General features: G+C 35.1%; 1 protein-coding gene across 16 annotated transcripts in view; it reads left to right on the top strand.

Moving 5' to 3' along the window:
* The window catches only part of GULP1 (GULP PTB domain containing engulfment adaptor 1), a 383,611-nt gene that overhangs the window by 210,507 nt on the left and 155,056 nt on the right, over positions 1-18,048 (top strand). The gene's annotated exons all lie outside the window — the stretch shown is intronic.

Raw genomic sequence — 18,048 nt, forward strand, 5'->3', positions numbered from 1 at the left:
AGTGACCTGCCTGGGTCACAAAGCTAGCAAATGGCAAAGGAAGGATTTGAACTAAGGTCTTTCCAACTTTTAATCCAGTGATCTTACTCACTGTGCCACAGAGATGCCTCCTGCAAATAATTAGTTGCCTGGTTTTTTCGATTCCCTCTACATACCATTTGCTTCTGTCACTTTCATAGATATTAGGACTTATAAAGACCTTTCCTACTGTTATTGTTTAGTCATTTTCAGTCATGTCCATCTCTCTGTGACCCTATTTAGGGTTATCTTGGCAAAAGTACTGAAGTGATTTGCAATTTACTACTCTAGCTCATTTTACAGAGTAAGAAACTGAGGCAAATAGGGTCATGACCTTCCCAGAATCACATTACTAGTAAGTGTCTAAGGCCAGATTTTGAACTTGGGAAGATGAGTCATTCTGACTCCAGGCCCAGCACGCAATCCACTGCACCACTTAGTTGCTCCAACCCTTCTCTAACTCTTTTATTTTACAGATTAGCACACTGAGGCCTATGGAAGTTAAGTTATGCAGAACAGAGATAAGGTTCAAACCCAGATCTTCTGACTTCAAGTCTGATAGCTGCCTTCTTTCTTCAGAGAGGTTGTGCTGGTTGAAGTCCTCAATATATCCCACCTGGACTATTACACTGCTTTTTTATTGATTTCTCTGCTTAGAGGAGATATTTTCTTTGTGTATATCTGCTAAATCTAGATATACATCTCCCTTTTCTTCTTGACAGGTTCCTTGATCTAATCTTCCATACAGCTGCCAAAATAATCTTTCTCAATCTTTTATCCAACCAATTTTTCCTCTGTGATGATAGGAATGATTGAGTGCTCCAAAAGTGTGGTATTGGTTTCCTATTAAAAGATGTCTCCTTTCCTTTGTAGGCTATAATGCAGCTAGAAAGAATAGAATGAAAGGGTTTATTCCTTTGAGAAACGGCATTATAAAATTATTAAATAGTGAGTCTCTGAGCATTTTAAATTGCCCACTGATAGAATTGAGCCATAGGAATAAAGATTGTGATCACATTCAGAAATATTAATTCTTAAGTGACTTGAATTAATATTCAGCTATTTGAATGAGGAGATTCTTTCAGGTGTAATACTCCAGAGATATTATAAGCAAAGACATAAAATCCAAGTTGAAATCAAGTTAAAACTTCCATATTTTAATTCTGCTTGTGGAGGTCAATTGAATCTGCCAGGCAAAAAAAAAAAAAGATTCAGAATATCTAAATTCTTCAAAGAAATGCTAAATCTTAAATATATCTACATCTATCTATCTGTCTGTCTGTCTGTCTGTCTATCTATGTATCTATCATTGGCTAAGGTCAAGTATAGAATCAGCAGAATATTTAGACCACCAAAAGAATTTTGACATATCTGCCCTAGAAAATGTGACTTCAGTAATTGAAACCCACAGTCTTTTCCTAACAGAAGATGTTATCCCAGTGGTTTGGTGATATGACCAGAACAGGTTTAATGAACATTGTTCTTCTGGGAACAATCAAATGAAAAGAGAAGAGAAAGGCACAAGGGTAATTTGGCATAAAACATTATCGGGATGGAGAAACTAAAAATAGAGTATCTCCCCGATAATCAAAGACCAAATTTCATTGTCTTCACACACACCTGGTTTACATTTAGAATTATATAATTCTGTAGTTGGAATGGGCCTCAGTGATCATCTAATTTAACTGTCTCATTTCACAGGTGAGGAAATTGAGGTTCAGAGAGGTACATGAATTCTTAAAATAGGGAAGGACTAATAGTAAATTAAATCATTAACATTTTATTAGCATTAACTTTAATAATTAACCTGTTACATTAAGTCATCCTTGCTTCTCTAGTATTAAAAAGTTTTTTATTTTAACTGAATATGAATTGTCTATCTTTAGGACTTCTCCAGGTTGTCTCTCCAGGATCTGAAGTTTATCTTGTTCAAAATTAAGTTTATTTTTTTTCACCTACTCCTGCTACTTCTTTTTTGTTTGCTACTTAGAGGCATGTCGATGACACAGTAGTTAGAGAGATAGACCTAGAGGCAGCAGGATATGAGTTTAAATTCAGCCTCAGACACTTGCTAGCTATGTGAAGCTGAGCAAGATATTAAGACTATTTGCCTCAGTTTCCCTACCTATAAAATGATAATAATAGTAGCACCTACCTACAAGGATCGTTGTAAGAATCAAATGAAATATTTGTAAACATTACAGGCACTGTACCTGATAGATTGTAGGTGCTTAATAAATGAATGCTGTCTTCTCTACTGTTCCCCCATCTTCTGTGTTTGAAGCCTTTCCATAATTTTTCATTGTTTTGCTTCTCTTTCACCTTTCATAGCTAATCACTTACCAACACCTATCCATTCTAGTGGCAAAATGTCTGTCATATTAATTCCTATCTCATTTTTATTCCTTGCCAATATCTTTCTACCAACTCCTATCTGCCTAATTAAACAATTGTGGTAGCCACCTAACAGATATTCACATTTCCAGTCTATCAGCTTCTGGTCCAACATTTATAAACTGACAAAAGTCTTTTTATGTATACATTTACTCAAATATATTGAAAAATCTTCATTGACTCTCTATTACTTACTGAATAGAGCTCCAGTTCCTTTAGCTTGGCATTCTAGTACCTCCACAACCTGATGCTGCCTTCCTACATTTATTTCCTCTTACTCATGTTCTTGAACTCTTCAGCTCCATCCAAACTTCTTTCTTCCAGCCCTGAATTCTCTTGCCTTCTTACCTTTGCTAACACTGTTTCCTGTGATGAGGCTGTCTTTCCTTCTATTTGAAGGCTGAATTCCAACTCATCCTTTAAAGCCTAATTCAAATATGACTTCTTTCTTTATTTTTTTTGGATCAAAAAATATGTCTTTATTTGTACCAACTGTTAGCTTACTCCGTAATTCTATGTATTTATAAATATTATTCTTTCTTTTAATATTTTAATTTATTTATTTTTAGTTTACAACATTCATTTCTACAAGATGTTGAGCTCCAAATTTTCTCCCCATCTCTCCCCTTCCTCTCCTCAAAACACCGTGCATTCTGATTACCCCTTCCTCCAATCTGCCCTCCCTTCTGTCACACCCCTCCCTTTCCTTATCCCCATCTTCTCTTTTTTTCTTGTAGGGCGAGATAGATTTCTAAACCCCATTACCTATACTTCTTATTTCCCAGTTGTAGGCAAAAACAGTTCTGAACATTTGTTCCCAAAACTTTGAATTCCAGCTTCTCTCCCTTTCTCCCTTCCCACCCATCCCCACTGAGAAGGCAAGCAATTCAACATAGGCTATATATGTATAGTTTTTCAAAAGACTTCCTTAATAATCATGTTGTGAAAGACTAACTATATTTCCATCCATCCTCTCCTGCCCCCTGTTTATTCTATTCTCTCTTTGGACTTTGTCCCTCCCCTAAAGTGTTTACTTCTAATTACTCTCTCCTCCCATCACCCCCCCCCATACCCCACTTACCCTTTCTCCCCTACTTTCCTGTAGTGTAAGATAAATTGTCATACTAAATTGAGTGTGCATGTTATTTCATCTTTAAGCCAAATGTGATGAGAATAAACTTCACTTTTTTCCTCTCATCTCCCCTCTTTTCCCTTCCATTGAAAAAGTTGTTCTTGCCTCTTTTTGAGAGATAATTATCCCCATTCCATGTCTCCCTTTCTCCTCCCGATATATTTCTCTCTCACCCCTTAATTTTATTTTTTTAGATTATCATCCCTTCCTATTCAACTCACCTGGGCCCTCATTGTGTGTGTGTGTGTGTGTGTGTGTGTGTGTGTGTGTGTGTAATCCCTCCGACTACCCAAATACTAAGAAAAGTTTCAAGAGTTACAAATATTATCTTTCCATGTAGGAATGCAAACAGTTCAACTTTAGTTGTCCCTTATGATTTTTCTTTCTTGTTTACCTTTTCATGTTTCTCTGGATTCTTGTGTTTGAAGATCAGATTTTCTGTTCAGCTCTAGTCTTTTCATCAAGAATGCCTGAAAGTCCTATTTTTCATTAAATGACCATTTTTTCCCCTGAAGTATTATACTCAGTTTTGCTGAGTAGGTGATTCTTGGTTTTAATCCTAGTTCCTTTGACTTCTGGAATATCCTGTTCCAAGCCCTTCAATCCCTTAATGTAGAAGCTGCTAGATCTTGTGTTATCCTGATTGTATTTCTACAATACTCAAATTGTTTCTTTCTGAATGCTTGAAATATTTTCTTCTTGACCTGGGAGCTCTGGAATTTGGCTATAATATTCCTACAAGTTTTTCTTTTCAGAGGTTCAGGAAGTGATTGGTGGATTCTTTCAATATTTATTTTGCCCTCTGGTTCCAGCCTATCAGGACAGATTTCCTTGATAATTTCATGAAAGATGATGTTTAGGCTCTTTTTTGATCATGGCTCTCAGGTGGTCCCATAATTTTTAAATTATCTCTCCTGGATGTATTTTTCAGGTTAGTTGTTTTCCCAATGAGATATTTCATATTGTCTTCTATTTTTTCATTCTTTTGGTTTTGTTTTGTAATTTCTTGGTTTCTCATAAAGTCATTAGCTTCCATCTGCTCCATTTTAATTTTTAAAGAACTATTTTCTTCAATGAGTTTTTGAACCTCCTTTTCCATTTGGCTAATTCTGCTTTTTAAAGCATTCTTCTCCTCACTGGCTTTTTTGAACCTGTTTTACCATTTGAGTTAGTCTATTTTTAAAGGTGTTATTTTCTTCACCATTTTTGGGGGTCTCCTTTAGTAAGTTGTTGACTTGCTTTTCATGATTTTCTTGCTTCTCTCTCATTTCTCTTCCCAATTTTTCCTCCACCTGTCTTATTTGATTTTCAAAATCCTTTTTGAGATCTTCCATGGCCTGAGAAAATTGCATATTTATTTCGGAGGTTTTGGATGGAGAAGCCTTAACTTTTAGGTCTTCCTCTGATGGAGTGCATTGTTCTTCTTCACCTGAATGGATGGAAGAAAATACCTGTTCATGAAGGATGTAATAATCTTCTGCAGTCTTATTTTTTTCCCTTTTGGGGGCATTTTCCCAGCCTTGACTTTTGAGTCCTTTATCAAGAGGAGGGTATACTTTGAGGAGTTGTAAATTCTTAGTTTCTCTAAGGTAGCACAATCAAGGAAGAGGAGTTTACTCCTCTCCTGACCTGAGCTCTGGTCTGGGAGGAACCATAAGCACTCTTCTTCCCAGGATCTTTGAGTAGAATTCTCTCTCTAGAGGCTCCCTCAGCTCCCTCAGCCAGTGCTCCTAGGACTGCCACTCAGGGCTGAGACCCAGATTAGGTGCCTAATTCCCCCAGGGGCTTTAGGCTGAGGGCTCCCAAAATAGACGCTGCCGCTGCCTGGGACCAGGGCTAGATTGTGTTCTCTTCTCACCCAGGTTAAAGAGCTTTCTCACTGACCTTTGAAGCTGTCTTTGGTGTTCATAGGTTGAGGAATCTGGGAACTGCAGCTGATCCCTGTGATTTTGCCCTCTGACACCTGCTCCAGTCCTGTCCCTGGTGTGCCACATGGCCAAGGTTGGGCTGGGCTCCATGGGTTGCACCCTGCTTTGCGCCTGGTGTGATAGACCTTTCCTGTAATCCTTCTAGTCTGCCTTGGGCTGGAAATCTCTTTCACTCTGTCGTTTTCTAACTTCTGCTGCTCTGGAATTTCTTTAGAGTAATTTTTTACAGGTATTTTATGGGCTACGTGGGGAGAGCTTTTACAGGTCCATCTTTCTAGTCCTCCACCTTTGATCCACCTCACAACTTCTTTCTTGAAAGCTTTCCCAATAGATCCATTCTGTAAGTAGTGACTTTCTCCTTGTACCTTACATAGCACACTGTTTTGTAACTATCCAAATCATCTGATATGCATTAAATTTATCAGTGTCTATGTCTAGATGCTCTAATTGGTTGTAAACTCCTAGATTTGATCTAATCTTTCCCTCATCACCTAATAGATCTGAATAGGAACAGGAGTTCTGGGGACTTCAAACCCTCCCCCAGAAGAGCAGATGTTGGGAGAGTACTTCCTTTTAATTTTCCACTCAATGTCCTTTTCTCCTTTTGTTCTTCAAGCTGGGCACTGACCTTTCATTCACACCTGTGTGGCAAGGAATTCAGAACCTTTTCTCTTTTACCCTTAGGTCTATTCTCTCTTTCCTAAGGGTCATGGGTCTTGCTCCTTCAACCACTATGGGGAGAATATGACCTCTCATATACATGGAATATGCACCAACTACAGTTCTTCCACTAAGATAGAAAACTACCTAGCTTCACCATCTGTCTTGTCCCCAAACCCTAGAGTCCCCCAGGCCTTACCATCTGCCTTGGCAGATCATCCTCTGTCCCACCTTACCTTTTTTTCCTTTCAGTGCCTTCTAAGGACCCATGGGCCTTGCCATTTCCTTTGCTGCTAAACTCTGAAGACCAGTAGGCCTTTTTATCCACTCTGCTGTTAGACCTGGAGGCCATCTCCAGTCTTCCTGAACTACATCCTGCCACTGGATGCAGATGGCTCTGGTGAAGAAGTGAGGCTGGTGACTACATAGCCCTCCCTTACTTAAAACTAATTCACTTGCAAGTCATGGCATCACCTTCAAGAACGAAGGACAGCTACAGAATTATTGAACCCTTCCATACCTGTTGTCTCACTCAAATAGAATGTGAATTCCTTGACGTAAAGGATTGTCTTGCTTCTTCTGTTTCTGTCCTTAGCATTTATTACAATGTAATCTCTTAATTTGTTTTGTATTTTCTTATTTGTAGCAATTTGCCCTTCTGGGAAGCACTGGATATTTGTTGAATAATCATATAAAATTAAAGATGTAATGTTGTATAGTCAGTAGAGGGCCAGACTTTGAGTCAGAAGACCTGGATTCAAGTCCTGCCTCTGATACGTACTGGCTGTGTGATCTCAAGCATATTACTTAACCTTCTGTAGTCAGTTCTCTTGTCTATAAATTAGTGGTGTTGACCTGCATTAGAAAAGAGTATTTTCTCACCTGGTAGTTATCTATGCCAATCAAATCACAGGTCTTCCCCTTAAAATTTCATCGACTTTTAGTGTGATTTTGTAAATTCTTTATGGGATATCCTTCTTGTTTGTATAATTAAAAAAAAAAACTTTACTACAATGGAGGCTGTGAATACCTAGAAACTCCTAAATTCCTAGAGTATAGCCAATTTTGAAGTTGTTATGTGGGGGCTAAATGACTGGTAATTATGTCCTTTTAGTTCTCATCTCTGCACCCTGAAGTTATACCCCATCTTACCCCTCCCTGCACCATGCGCTCTTCATCCAAGAGAGGGAAGGTCATAAGAATGTTCCTAGAGCTGTTGATTTTTAGCTTATGACTTGAGATCACTCTGGACTTGGAGAAGCCTAAAGAGAACTCTTGTCTTCACCTGCAACTTGGGGTTCAAGACTTTGGAGCTAACCCAATCAGAAATGTAGAATGGCAGCCATTTTAGAGCTAAAGACCCACACCAAGCTATTAGAGTCTACTCCCTGTCAAGGCCCTTCTGCTTTTAAAAAATGCTAGGAGAGTCATATTGAAAGCAGCGTTTTCCAGTTTTCTATTAAATGGTAGAAGAGATTGTTGAAATATCTTGATTTAAATGTATTTGCTTTTGTTGCCAGAGGAGAATGATCTTGGTTTAGCTGGTGATAACCTTTATTTTTTCTTGGTAAGTCTATATGATCTTCATTTTTTTTTCTCTTGAAACTGAAGGAAATTAAGATATTTATTTTTGTTCACTCTGGTGTTCCCTACACCTGCTTGTACTTATGACATTCATAATGTGTGGGAGAGATATGGACTTAACAATTTGAGTTAGGATCAATGCCAGGTGATTATGCCTGAAGGTGCTACAGAATAGACAAGGTTGGAGAACAAATGAGAAAAGACAATCAACAGAAAAGAAGTTTTTAAGACATAAAAATGTGGTGGATTCACAGGGCAATGTGGCAATGCACCTAGACCAAACTAAGATTGATAGCTATTGTGGTGTTTTACAGGCATAAGGACCATATTCATCCCAGATTTTCCAGCACAGTCCATTTCCAGGCAAATAAAGTATGTTTTCAATGAGGTTTTGCCAAAGGAATATCATCTGTCAGACTATGAGCCTGATTTTTGTTTCAGAACATATGGTCACCATATGTGTATAAAAGAAAATGGACTCATAAAGTGCATATTCTAATTTTAATTCAAGGTGCATATTCTAATTTTAGTTTTTTCTTTTTTTTATTGGAAGTGAGGCTATACCCAGGAGTTCATTTTTGTAAGAAGGAAAAATAACAAAGTAAGTTATATCCCATATAAGCATTTTGCAGAGCATATTGATTATATTTCTTTCAAAAAATTATCATGAACTTAATACATCACTGCATATGAACATTATGATATACAAAGAAGAACAGAAAAGGGTATAATATATGAGGAACTTTGTTCCATACCCACAGTACACCTCTAGGTCTACCCTCTTTGACTCTTTCTTGTATTTTAGGTCCCCCAGGAGATAATTATCTCTGGTTCAAAGTACTCTATGGGTCTGCATTCCTAAAAATATGTATTGTGAACTCTGACTAGTGTATTTACCTTTAGTAGTCAGCTAGTTCACACAATTATCTCCAAGCAAATGCTGCTTAGGTGACCTATCTTAAACAATAGCAACACAATTTTCTCACATAAACCTATAGTACTCTCTCCCATAAATATATAGGGCATTGCACAAATAACAGTGGCCACATACATAGAGTAAACTAGTAGAAAGACATACATTTAGGCAGCCAAGATGAGGTATGCCTTTTATAATACAGAACACCAGGATGAATCTCCTCATGATGACCTCTTGTTATTTCCCCCAAGGCATGTTATGTGTGCTGCACACATCACTTTGTTGCTAAGCTTCTCTACAACTTAACAAGTCCTCAGCTGGACCATGTGGGCCTGCTTCCTATAGACTCATTCTCCCTGTGGATGTGTTGCTCTGCTGGTTACCATTCTCAGTGAAGATGGTGAAGACAAAGGAATTTCCATCTTCTTGGTTGTACTCTTGATGTACATAAAAACAAACAAACAAATAAAAAAGAGTAATTCTCTCTTATGAATTGGTTCTTCTTCCAAAGCTGGCACTCTTCTGGATGGCCAGATAGGACTTCTTCAACCAGCAATGTTTCTCTTATTTTGAGTTTCTCCTTAGTGACTGTTTCATATCTGTAGTAGAGTCGGGTAGCTTTTAAAATGCCAGCTGGAGTGTGTCTGGTCCTCAGCCAGATAATGATTGGCTGCCTGCTAAATACATCTAATTAATGAAGAAACATTTTCATACCCTCCTAAAGGAGAAATAAAGAATTAACACTTGTTTATGCCTCTGTGCTTCCTTTATAAAAAGGACTATGGTACAGTTTCCCACCCTGTATATAGATGAATATAGTTTAATCATAGCGTGAGCCATTCATGGTTTCCTGCTCTTTATAAGCCAAGAGTACAGCCACTGTAAGTCAGAAAGGGGTATAACCTTAAGACCTTATGACTCAGTTAAATGCTCTTTACATCTCTAAGTTCCCCAAGCAATTTGAGGGAACTGATTTGATCTGTGTATTGCATCCCACATTTGGTGTTTGTGTGTGTGTGTGTGTGTGTGTGTGTGAGTGTTGGCTTATTAATTCTCCTCATTACATATATTTTAAAAATTATATTAAATTTACCTTGATAGTAACAAAATTGCTCTGCCTTTCTGAATCTCCTTCTGAATTTCCCATTCCATAAAGAACTTTGCCTTGTAATGAGTAAATATAGCAAAACAAAAGAAACCCTTACCTTGACTAACCTGAGATATATCTCATTCTGTACCTCTAATTCATCACCCCTTTGCCAGGAGTTGTGATTCATCATCTGTCCTCTTAATTCATGACTATAGATAGCTTTGATCAAAATTTCTTAAGGCTTTCAAAATTGTTTACATTATTACAGTCATTGTATACATTTCCTCCTAATTCTACTTTACAGCCATTTATGCAGGTTTACCAGGCCTTTTTTTTCTTTTTTCTTTCTGAATTCATCATATTTGACAGTTCTTATAGTTGAAAATATTCAATTACATTCATATATCATAATTTGTTCCACCATTCTCAAATTAATGGATAACCACTTAGTTTCCAGTTTTTACTACAACAAAAAAAAGGGTTGTTATAAATATTTTGGTTCATAGTGGTCCTTTTCCACTTTCTTTGACCCTTAGAGGTATATGTATGCATAGTGGTGAGATCATTGGGTCAAATGCTGTCCACAATTAGGGACTTTTTGAATATAGTTAGAAACTGATTTCCAGAGAGGTTGGATTAATTCAGAACTTCAACAGTGCTTTCTTATGCCTGTCCTATGACACTTCCTCCAATAATTGTCATTTTCCCCCATCTCTTATCATTGCTATTTTAGTGTGTCACCTGAGAGTTATTGATAATTAGTGATTTCAAAACTTTCCAGTTTATAGTTGTTGATAGTCTTATTTTTAAAAATGCCTGTTCATCATTTATTTTTACCATTTCTCTACCAGACAATAGAATTTTGCTCTTATACATTTGTATCAATTCCCTTTGCAACTTAAATATCAGAGCCTTTTGAAAGAATTGCAAAGATATTTTTCTCTGTCAAGTACTTTCCTTTAATTTTGTGTAGATTCTGCTTGTATAAAACCCTTTTTAATTTAATGCAGTTAGAATTGTTGAGTTTTTGTTCTGTTATCATTTTCTTTTTCACTTAAGGATTATACCTTACCCATAGCTGTAGAAATTATCTCCATGCCTTTAACTTGTTTATTATATCACCTTTTATATTTAGATCATATACCACTTTGGAGATGAATAGAATGTCTAACACATGAAGTACAGTGAGACATTCTAATCTTAATTTCTTCAAGTCTACTTTCCAGTTTTCTCAATAGTTTTTGTTAAAAGGAATGGCATGGTAAATAGAACATGGGGCTGGGAGTCAGGAAGACCTGAGTTTGAGTCCTGCCCCAGACACTGGTTGGGTGACCTTGGCCAAACAAGTCAGTCAACCTCTTGAAGCTTTACTTCCCTCGTCTATAAAATGGGGTTAAAAATAGCACCTACATTATAGCTTTGTTATGAAGATCATTTGAGATAAAATATACAAAATACTTAGTAAACCTTAAGGTACCATGTATGTGTCAATTTTTATTTAGGCAGGCAGTTCTTTGGTTTGTCAGTTTGCTGCTGTTTGATTGTTTCTGAATCTTATTTACCAAATCTGCTGCATTGATCAGCTTTTCTAGTTTTTAACTATTACCAAATAGTATTTTTGATTACTGGTTTATGGGATACTTTGAAAGGGCTACACCCCCTTCCTTCCAACTTTTAAATTATTATTTCCCTTGTGCCCTTTTGTTCAGCCAGATGAAATCTGTTACTATCTAATATTATAAATTATCTCTTTTGTGTTTTGATTTTTATGATAATAAATCTGTAATTACTCTAGGTAGTATTGTCATTTTCATTCTGTTAGCATAGCCCAACTACAAACAACTAATTCTATTCTAATACTTAATTCTATTCTAGTCTTTATTTCTGTAAAAAAGGATTTTTTCCACAGAGTCCTCAGTGTATCTCAGTTGGTAGATATTTTTGACAAAATTTCTTTTTCTGTATCATCCTGCTGAGATTTATTAGCTTTATTAGTCCAGAAAAACCAATGATTTTTTTTTGTTTTTATTTCCTGCTACTTTTAGTGAAATTATGACTTCAATTAATTTTAGTTGAATCTCTAGGGTTCTCTAAGTAAACTGGCATATCATATGAAAATAGCACTCATTTTCCTTTTCTTTATGTTTATTCCCTTAATTTCTTTAAAAATTACAATAACTGGCATTTCTAGAACTATGTATAAAGTAATAATGGTGACAATGGACATTCTTGCTTTAATCTTGCTTTTATTGGAAAAACATTTCTCTATCAAATATTATGCTAGGTCTTGGTTTTAGATAGGTACTATTTATCATAGTAAGGAAAAATCTATTTCAGTGTCTTCATGTTTTTAACATAAAAATTTTATATTTTCTCAAAATATATTTCTTCAACTATTGATATAATCATGATTCATATTGTTTTTAATTATGCATAGTCTATTATGTTTATTTCCGTGACATTGAACCAACATTGAATTTTTGTATAAATCAAATTCAACAATACTATACTGATTTTTATATAATGCAATTGATTCTTTGCTAAAATTTTATTCAACATTTCTTCATAAATGATCATTAGTTATATTGGACTATATGTTCCTTAACCTACTCTGTCCTTCCTTCTTTTGGGTAGTAGAACCACATTTGTTTCAAAGAAGGAGTTTTGTAGGATATCGTCTTTTTCTATTTTTTCAAATAATTCTTATGCTATTGGAGTTAATTGTCCTTTGAATATTTGATGAAATTCAATTGTAAATACATCTGGGTCTAAGGTTTTTGGTAAAGTCTTCTAGCATAATTCAATTTTGAGAAATTGTAAATTCTTTGCTTTTCTTTCCCCCTCATTTTTCTGCAATATATTGCTTTCCTCTTTGCTTTCATTTTAAATCAAACCAACCAAGACAAAACCACAGCCAGAATCTGCAGTCAGCTTTTTTTACTCTGTCTTTGTCCCTTGAAAATGATGGGATTGTTAAAGGAAAGGTGTCTCTTCCCCTCCCATTCCAACATAAACACTTGATCATCTTTTAGTCCCTTAAAATTGTTTTGATGTATTTACCTTTGCATTTTTCCCTTTTCTCCTGTGTTGGTGTCTCAAAGATCTTCCCAACTCTTGTGTTTTTCATCAGAAATACTCAAAGGTCTTCTTTTATTAAAGGATTATACTCAGCTTTGAAGAACAAATTATTCTGGACTCACCTTTCTTTTTTGCATTTTCATGTATCGTACTTCAAGATTTCTTTTTCTTTAAGATAGGCATAGCATAGATTTCTATCATACTTAGTATCATTCTTGAAGTCATTATGTTTCCCTGCAGTATTTTTTTAATCAATCCAGAAAATTTGGAATCTATTGATGATCTTTCTAGATTCTATTGATGACCTTTCTGGGTATTTTCAATTTGAGGTTTCTTTCCTCCTTTTCCTTCTTGTTCATAGTTATTAGAGTTTTCTTTTATATTATCTTGTAACTGTATATGGGGTAGCTAGGTGGCACAGTGAACAGAGTGCAAGCCCTGGAGTTAGAGGGACCTGAGTTCAAAGCTGACCCTCAGAAAATTACTAGCTGTATGACCCTGAGCAAGTCACTTAACCCTGTTTGCCTTACTTCCTCATCTGTAAAATGAATTGGAGAAGAAAATGGCAAACTATTCTGGTATCTTTGCCAAGAAAACCCCAGATAGAGTCATGTTGTGACAAGTCAGACATGACAGAACAAGAACAAAACATTTTATAAAGATTTTTGTCTCTTCTATCATATATTTTAGAGTGTCTACTATTTTTTGTACTTTTTTTGTTGTTATAAGTTTAACAAACATCAGCAAACTCAGACATTCTAAAATGCAAAGATCAGGGAAAAGGATTGCATGTAAAATCATGAAAACTTTTTTAGAAAATGTGTATGACATTTAACATACAATAGTACCAATACTGTAGCTAAGTCCATAGAGTTCTGGGAGAGAATCAGGAAAACTCATTTTCTTGCATTCAAATCTGACCTCCGACACGTAGCAAGTCATTTAACCCTGTTTGTCTCAGTTTCCTCATCTGTAAAATGAGCTGTATAAGGAAAGGACAGTCCACTCCAGTATCTTTGCTAAGGAAACCCCAAACTGGGTCTTGAAGAGTTGAACATTCCTGTAAATGCTTGAACAGCAAAAACATCCTCACTGCTCTGCTTCTTTTGAATCCTTATGTTAATTTCCTTCTTCCGTTAATGTTCTTTACTTTATTTTCTTTTCTATTTTCATCACATTAATTCCACTCTGCTTCAACCCTCTGCCACAAAATGAAAAATGAAATAAAAGCTCTTTTTGTGACAAGTAAGTATAAAAACAAAATCGTACGTTGGCCATGCACCTCTAGACCATTGTACTCTCTGCGAAGGGGTGGAAGATGTGCTCTAAAAATCAATTTTCAGGAGAGTCCTGGGAGTCTTCAATTATTTCTCCTTATCATGGTTTCCAGGGCAGTTTTTTTTTTTGTTATTGTAGTTAATGCTTTTCTAATTTTTCATTGATATATTTTTTTCTTGTCCCATTATATTATTGAGCTTATTATATTATATTTTATTATTTGCTCCATCCTCTTTTTTAGTGAATCTAGAAACCAGGTTTCCTACCTGGTCTTCTAAGTTATGTAATCTTCTGTATTTCTGTTACCTATCATTTAAATTTGCTGTCTTTGCTTTACTTGTTCCATTTACTCTTGGATAAAAATCTTTATGGCCAATCCAATCTTTTTCATCAAATTTTACCTGTACTTTTTAAAAATAATTCATCTTCTGAATGTATTGCTTGGGTTTCTCTTCTTAAAAAATATTTAGTTTTTTTATCTTTGTTTTATATCCCCATCATTTTCCAATCAATCTATCCCTTTTCTTAAGCCGTAGCATTACTTCATTGTGTTCATAATTGTCTTCCATTACTTATGTCTCTGTCTTAAGTTCCTTGGCACTTTGTGCCAAGTTCAAGCTTTGGCCCCTCTGGCCCTTTTGAGGAGATGACTAGGTCCTGGCCCTACAGAAGTCACAATGCGGCTTTTCTATGTCATAATTATGGATGAAGGGGTTGGGTATTGGTCTCCTTTCCTTTCTTCTATCAAAGTCTTAGCTCTGATTGATGGAACTAGACTAAGAACTGGGATCAGTGGCAAGCTTTTTGTGGCTTCTATTTCTATGTTCTATTGACCTGCCAGATTGGTCTTGGCTTTATCTCAGTGTTACTTTTGTTCTCTTTCTTTTTATGGAGTCACCTGTAGGGAGTGAACTTTGCCCCTGGAGTAAACCTAACAGGCCCCAACTAGAGATCAGTGATAGAATTGGCTTTGAACTTCCTGCAGGGTCCCAAGCTTGGACTGCCTAGGCAGTCTCCCTGTATTGTTACTTACTGGGGATAGCTGACAAGTATGATCCTGATGGTTTAAGGCCCCTCTCAAGTAAAATAACCCTGAAACACAAAGCTCTCAAAAGTTTCTGACCATCTTCCTGTACAACCCTGCTGTGAACTGAATACCTTATTGATATATCCCTTTGGTCATATTGGACCTTTACCTCATATGGCATTGTTTTATATCTTAGATGTATTTTTTGGAAGAATTGGACGTAATTGGAATTTTTCATTTTGCCATCTGGGCCCAAAACTTGATAGTATTACCCAGCAAATAATTTATCTTATTTTCTTTACCTGATTATATGACTTCATTTTTTGCTCTCCATTCGCAAATACATACAGAAGATTCTTCATTTGAAACATAGGAGTATACGTACTGACAGATTTTTCTTGGCCAACTTCAGGTATTTCTTAGCTACAAAAAGCAGAGACCCCTGAAAAATTAAAACAGATAAATAAAAGTATGATGTAATGTCTCAGAATTTGTCAGATTTAAAGGTAATACTTTTTTTCAGTAGACATTAATAAGATGAAGAAAAAAGTGATAAAAAAAATGAGTTTAATTTTTCCAGAATGGAAAGAATGGGCTTCTTTAACCCATTGCTTTGGAAAAGTCACATTGGTAAGTCACCTCTCTGGTTTACTAAGAGGTAGCCTGAAACAATTAATACACTTTCTAAAATGCCCAGCATACGCCCCAGGTGGTAAATACCTTTAGTGAATTGCATATTAAAAGAAAATACATCAAAAGATGTGGGAAAATTGAATCTACCTTTTCCCTAGTCTTTTTGGAATGTATCATTTTATGGTCACCTAGCTTCCCTTCCTGTCTTGAGAAGCAGCAACTTCTACGGTTGCTATAAATTCCTATAATTTCATAAGTGTTTTTTAGTGATTTCCCTTTTGTATTTATGAGGACAATGTTTTGATCAGTTTTACAGTTTTAGTTGGGTGTTGTTAATTTCCCAGGGAAACCTTATTTAAAGCCTCCACAAATAAAAATGGAATCCAGAACCAGAGGTTTCATGGATTTTCATTTTAGCCTTCTATCTTGTTCAGTTGTAAAAGCAGTGCTAAGATCTCCATAAGAACTTGGAAAACTGATTATAATGCATGAAAATACCCATTAATTACATAACTCCTTGCTCTGTCACATTGATTCTGTAAAGATTGGGGAATTTGTTTTTGGTAAATTGGTAAATTTGGTAAATTTACAATATTGGATAATACAAAATTTTTGTCCATTTTATGATTGAATTGGAACATAGGCAATGTCAAATTTGCACAGTACAAATTTATCTTAATACACACACACAAAATTAAACTTGCTATAATGCTATGCTGTTACAACATGAATGAAATGACTGTCATATTAATATGTATATAAGTACACATAAAGTGTATATACCCCATGTAACTTCTATTATCGTTTAGTACTTCAGTTTTATATTGTTTCTATTCAATGAAATTCTATTAATTTTCTAATTATATAACAATCTTTCTGTTAAGTAATGTGGAATAATTGAAAATAGTTGTGATTTTAGTTGTATAACCACGAATGTTAAAACTTGGGGGATTAATATGCATTTTGAATTTGAGTTGCTAATTTTAAAAAGCTTATGTATTTTTATAAGCTATACTTAAATGAGAATTCTAATCTTAAATTGATCTTTCTAGGTCAGCAATTTTGACATTTCTGTTTGCAAGGCTCTTGAATATTATCATTAGCAGTCATGACCATTAAGTGAAACTAAACAAACACAAGGTTCCAAACAGGCCATTTTACATATAAGCCACAAAAAATCTTATTAGTTCTCACATTAAATAAAGAAATGAAAACTTTTTTTTCTGTTTTGAATAGAGAGATGTTTCCAATTTTAGATATATTCTTTGACTGTCTTTTGTAAAGAATATAAACCTTACCATGTGGAGAAGATGAATAAAATATGAGAGAAAGAATTTTTCTGTGTCTACAAAACAGTAATATGCTATTAAAAATTATTACCTGTAATATTACTTTATGTTTCAGCTAACTTTTAATTTTCCTTTGGGGAGCACACATGCAAGGACAAAAACGATAGTAATCCTACTTGCAATAATGACTTTATCTTAGAGCTATTAGATTAATAGTACTGCAGTATTTTAATTGCCATGTGGATTTATGGTGAGTACAGTGATAAAGACTAATAGGCTGGAATTTCAACATAAGTCAAAATGGTATCCATTCCAATTAAAGAGAAAAGTGTATGTCTTCCTTTGGAATTGATCAGAGAAATAAAAGTCCACTATATTTTGTACTAGACACCTTATAGTTGTAGACATAGCTTAGTTAAAAAATGTTAACAACTATTTTTATGAAGTAGTCCTAATAAACTTATAGAAGCTTTATAAATTCATTTAAGCAAAATTCATGAATATATGATTTATGTAATATATGTTTATGGTCTTAATCATTGGATACACTTTATAAACTATTGTGTGTTGAGTATTTTTATCGTTTGCTATGGAAGTTTAGGAAGTACATTTTTTTTATTTGATGCTTTAACATTGTACATTTCAGTAATAAAAATATAAAAAACCTCATAGAGCTCAGAAAGTAGCAACCAATGAAATATCAAATATACAATGGTTATTCTCTAATTTGTAATCTAATGAAGGAGTAAACACATAATGATTATAATGATTATAATGTTAAATATACTTATTAATTATTAATACAGTTTTAGAATTAATGAGGAATTGAGAGTTGTATGGGTTTTTGTTTTGTGTTGCTTGGATTTTATAAAAATCAATTTAGCATTTAATATTGTGATACTTCCTTGTTGTTCAGTTGTGTTTCAGTCATGTCCAACTCTTCGTGACTCCATTGGGGTTTTCTTGGCAAAGATATTGAATGGAGTTGCCATTTCCTTCTCCAGCTCATTTACAGATGAGG

Source organism: Notamacropus eugenii, chromosome 5 (assembly GCF_028372415.1).
Source record: "Notamacropus eugenii isolate mMacEug1 chromosome 5, mMacEug1.pri_v2, whole genome shotgun sequence".
NCBI lineage: Eukaryota > Metazoa > Chordata > Mammalia > Diprotodontia > Macropodidae > Notamacropus > Notamacropus eugenii.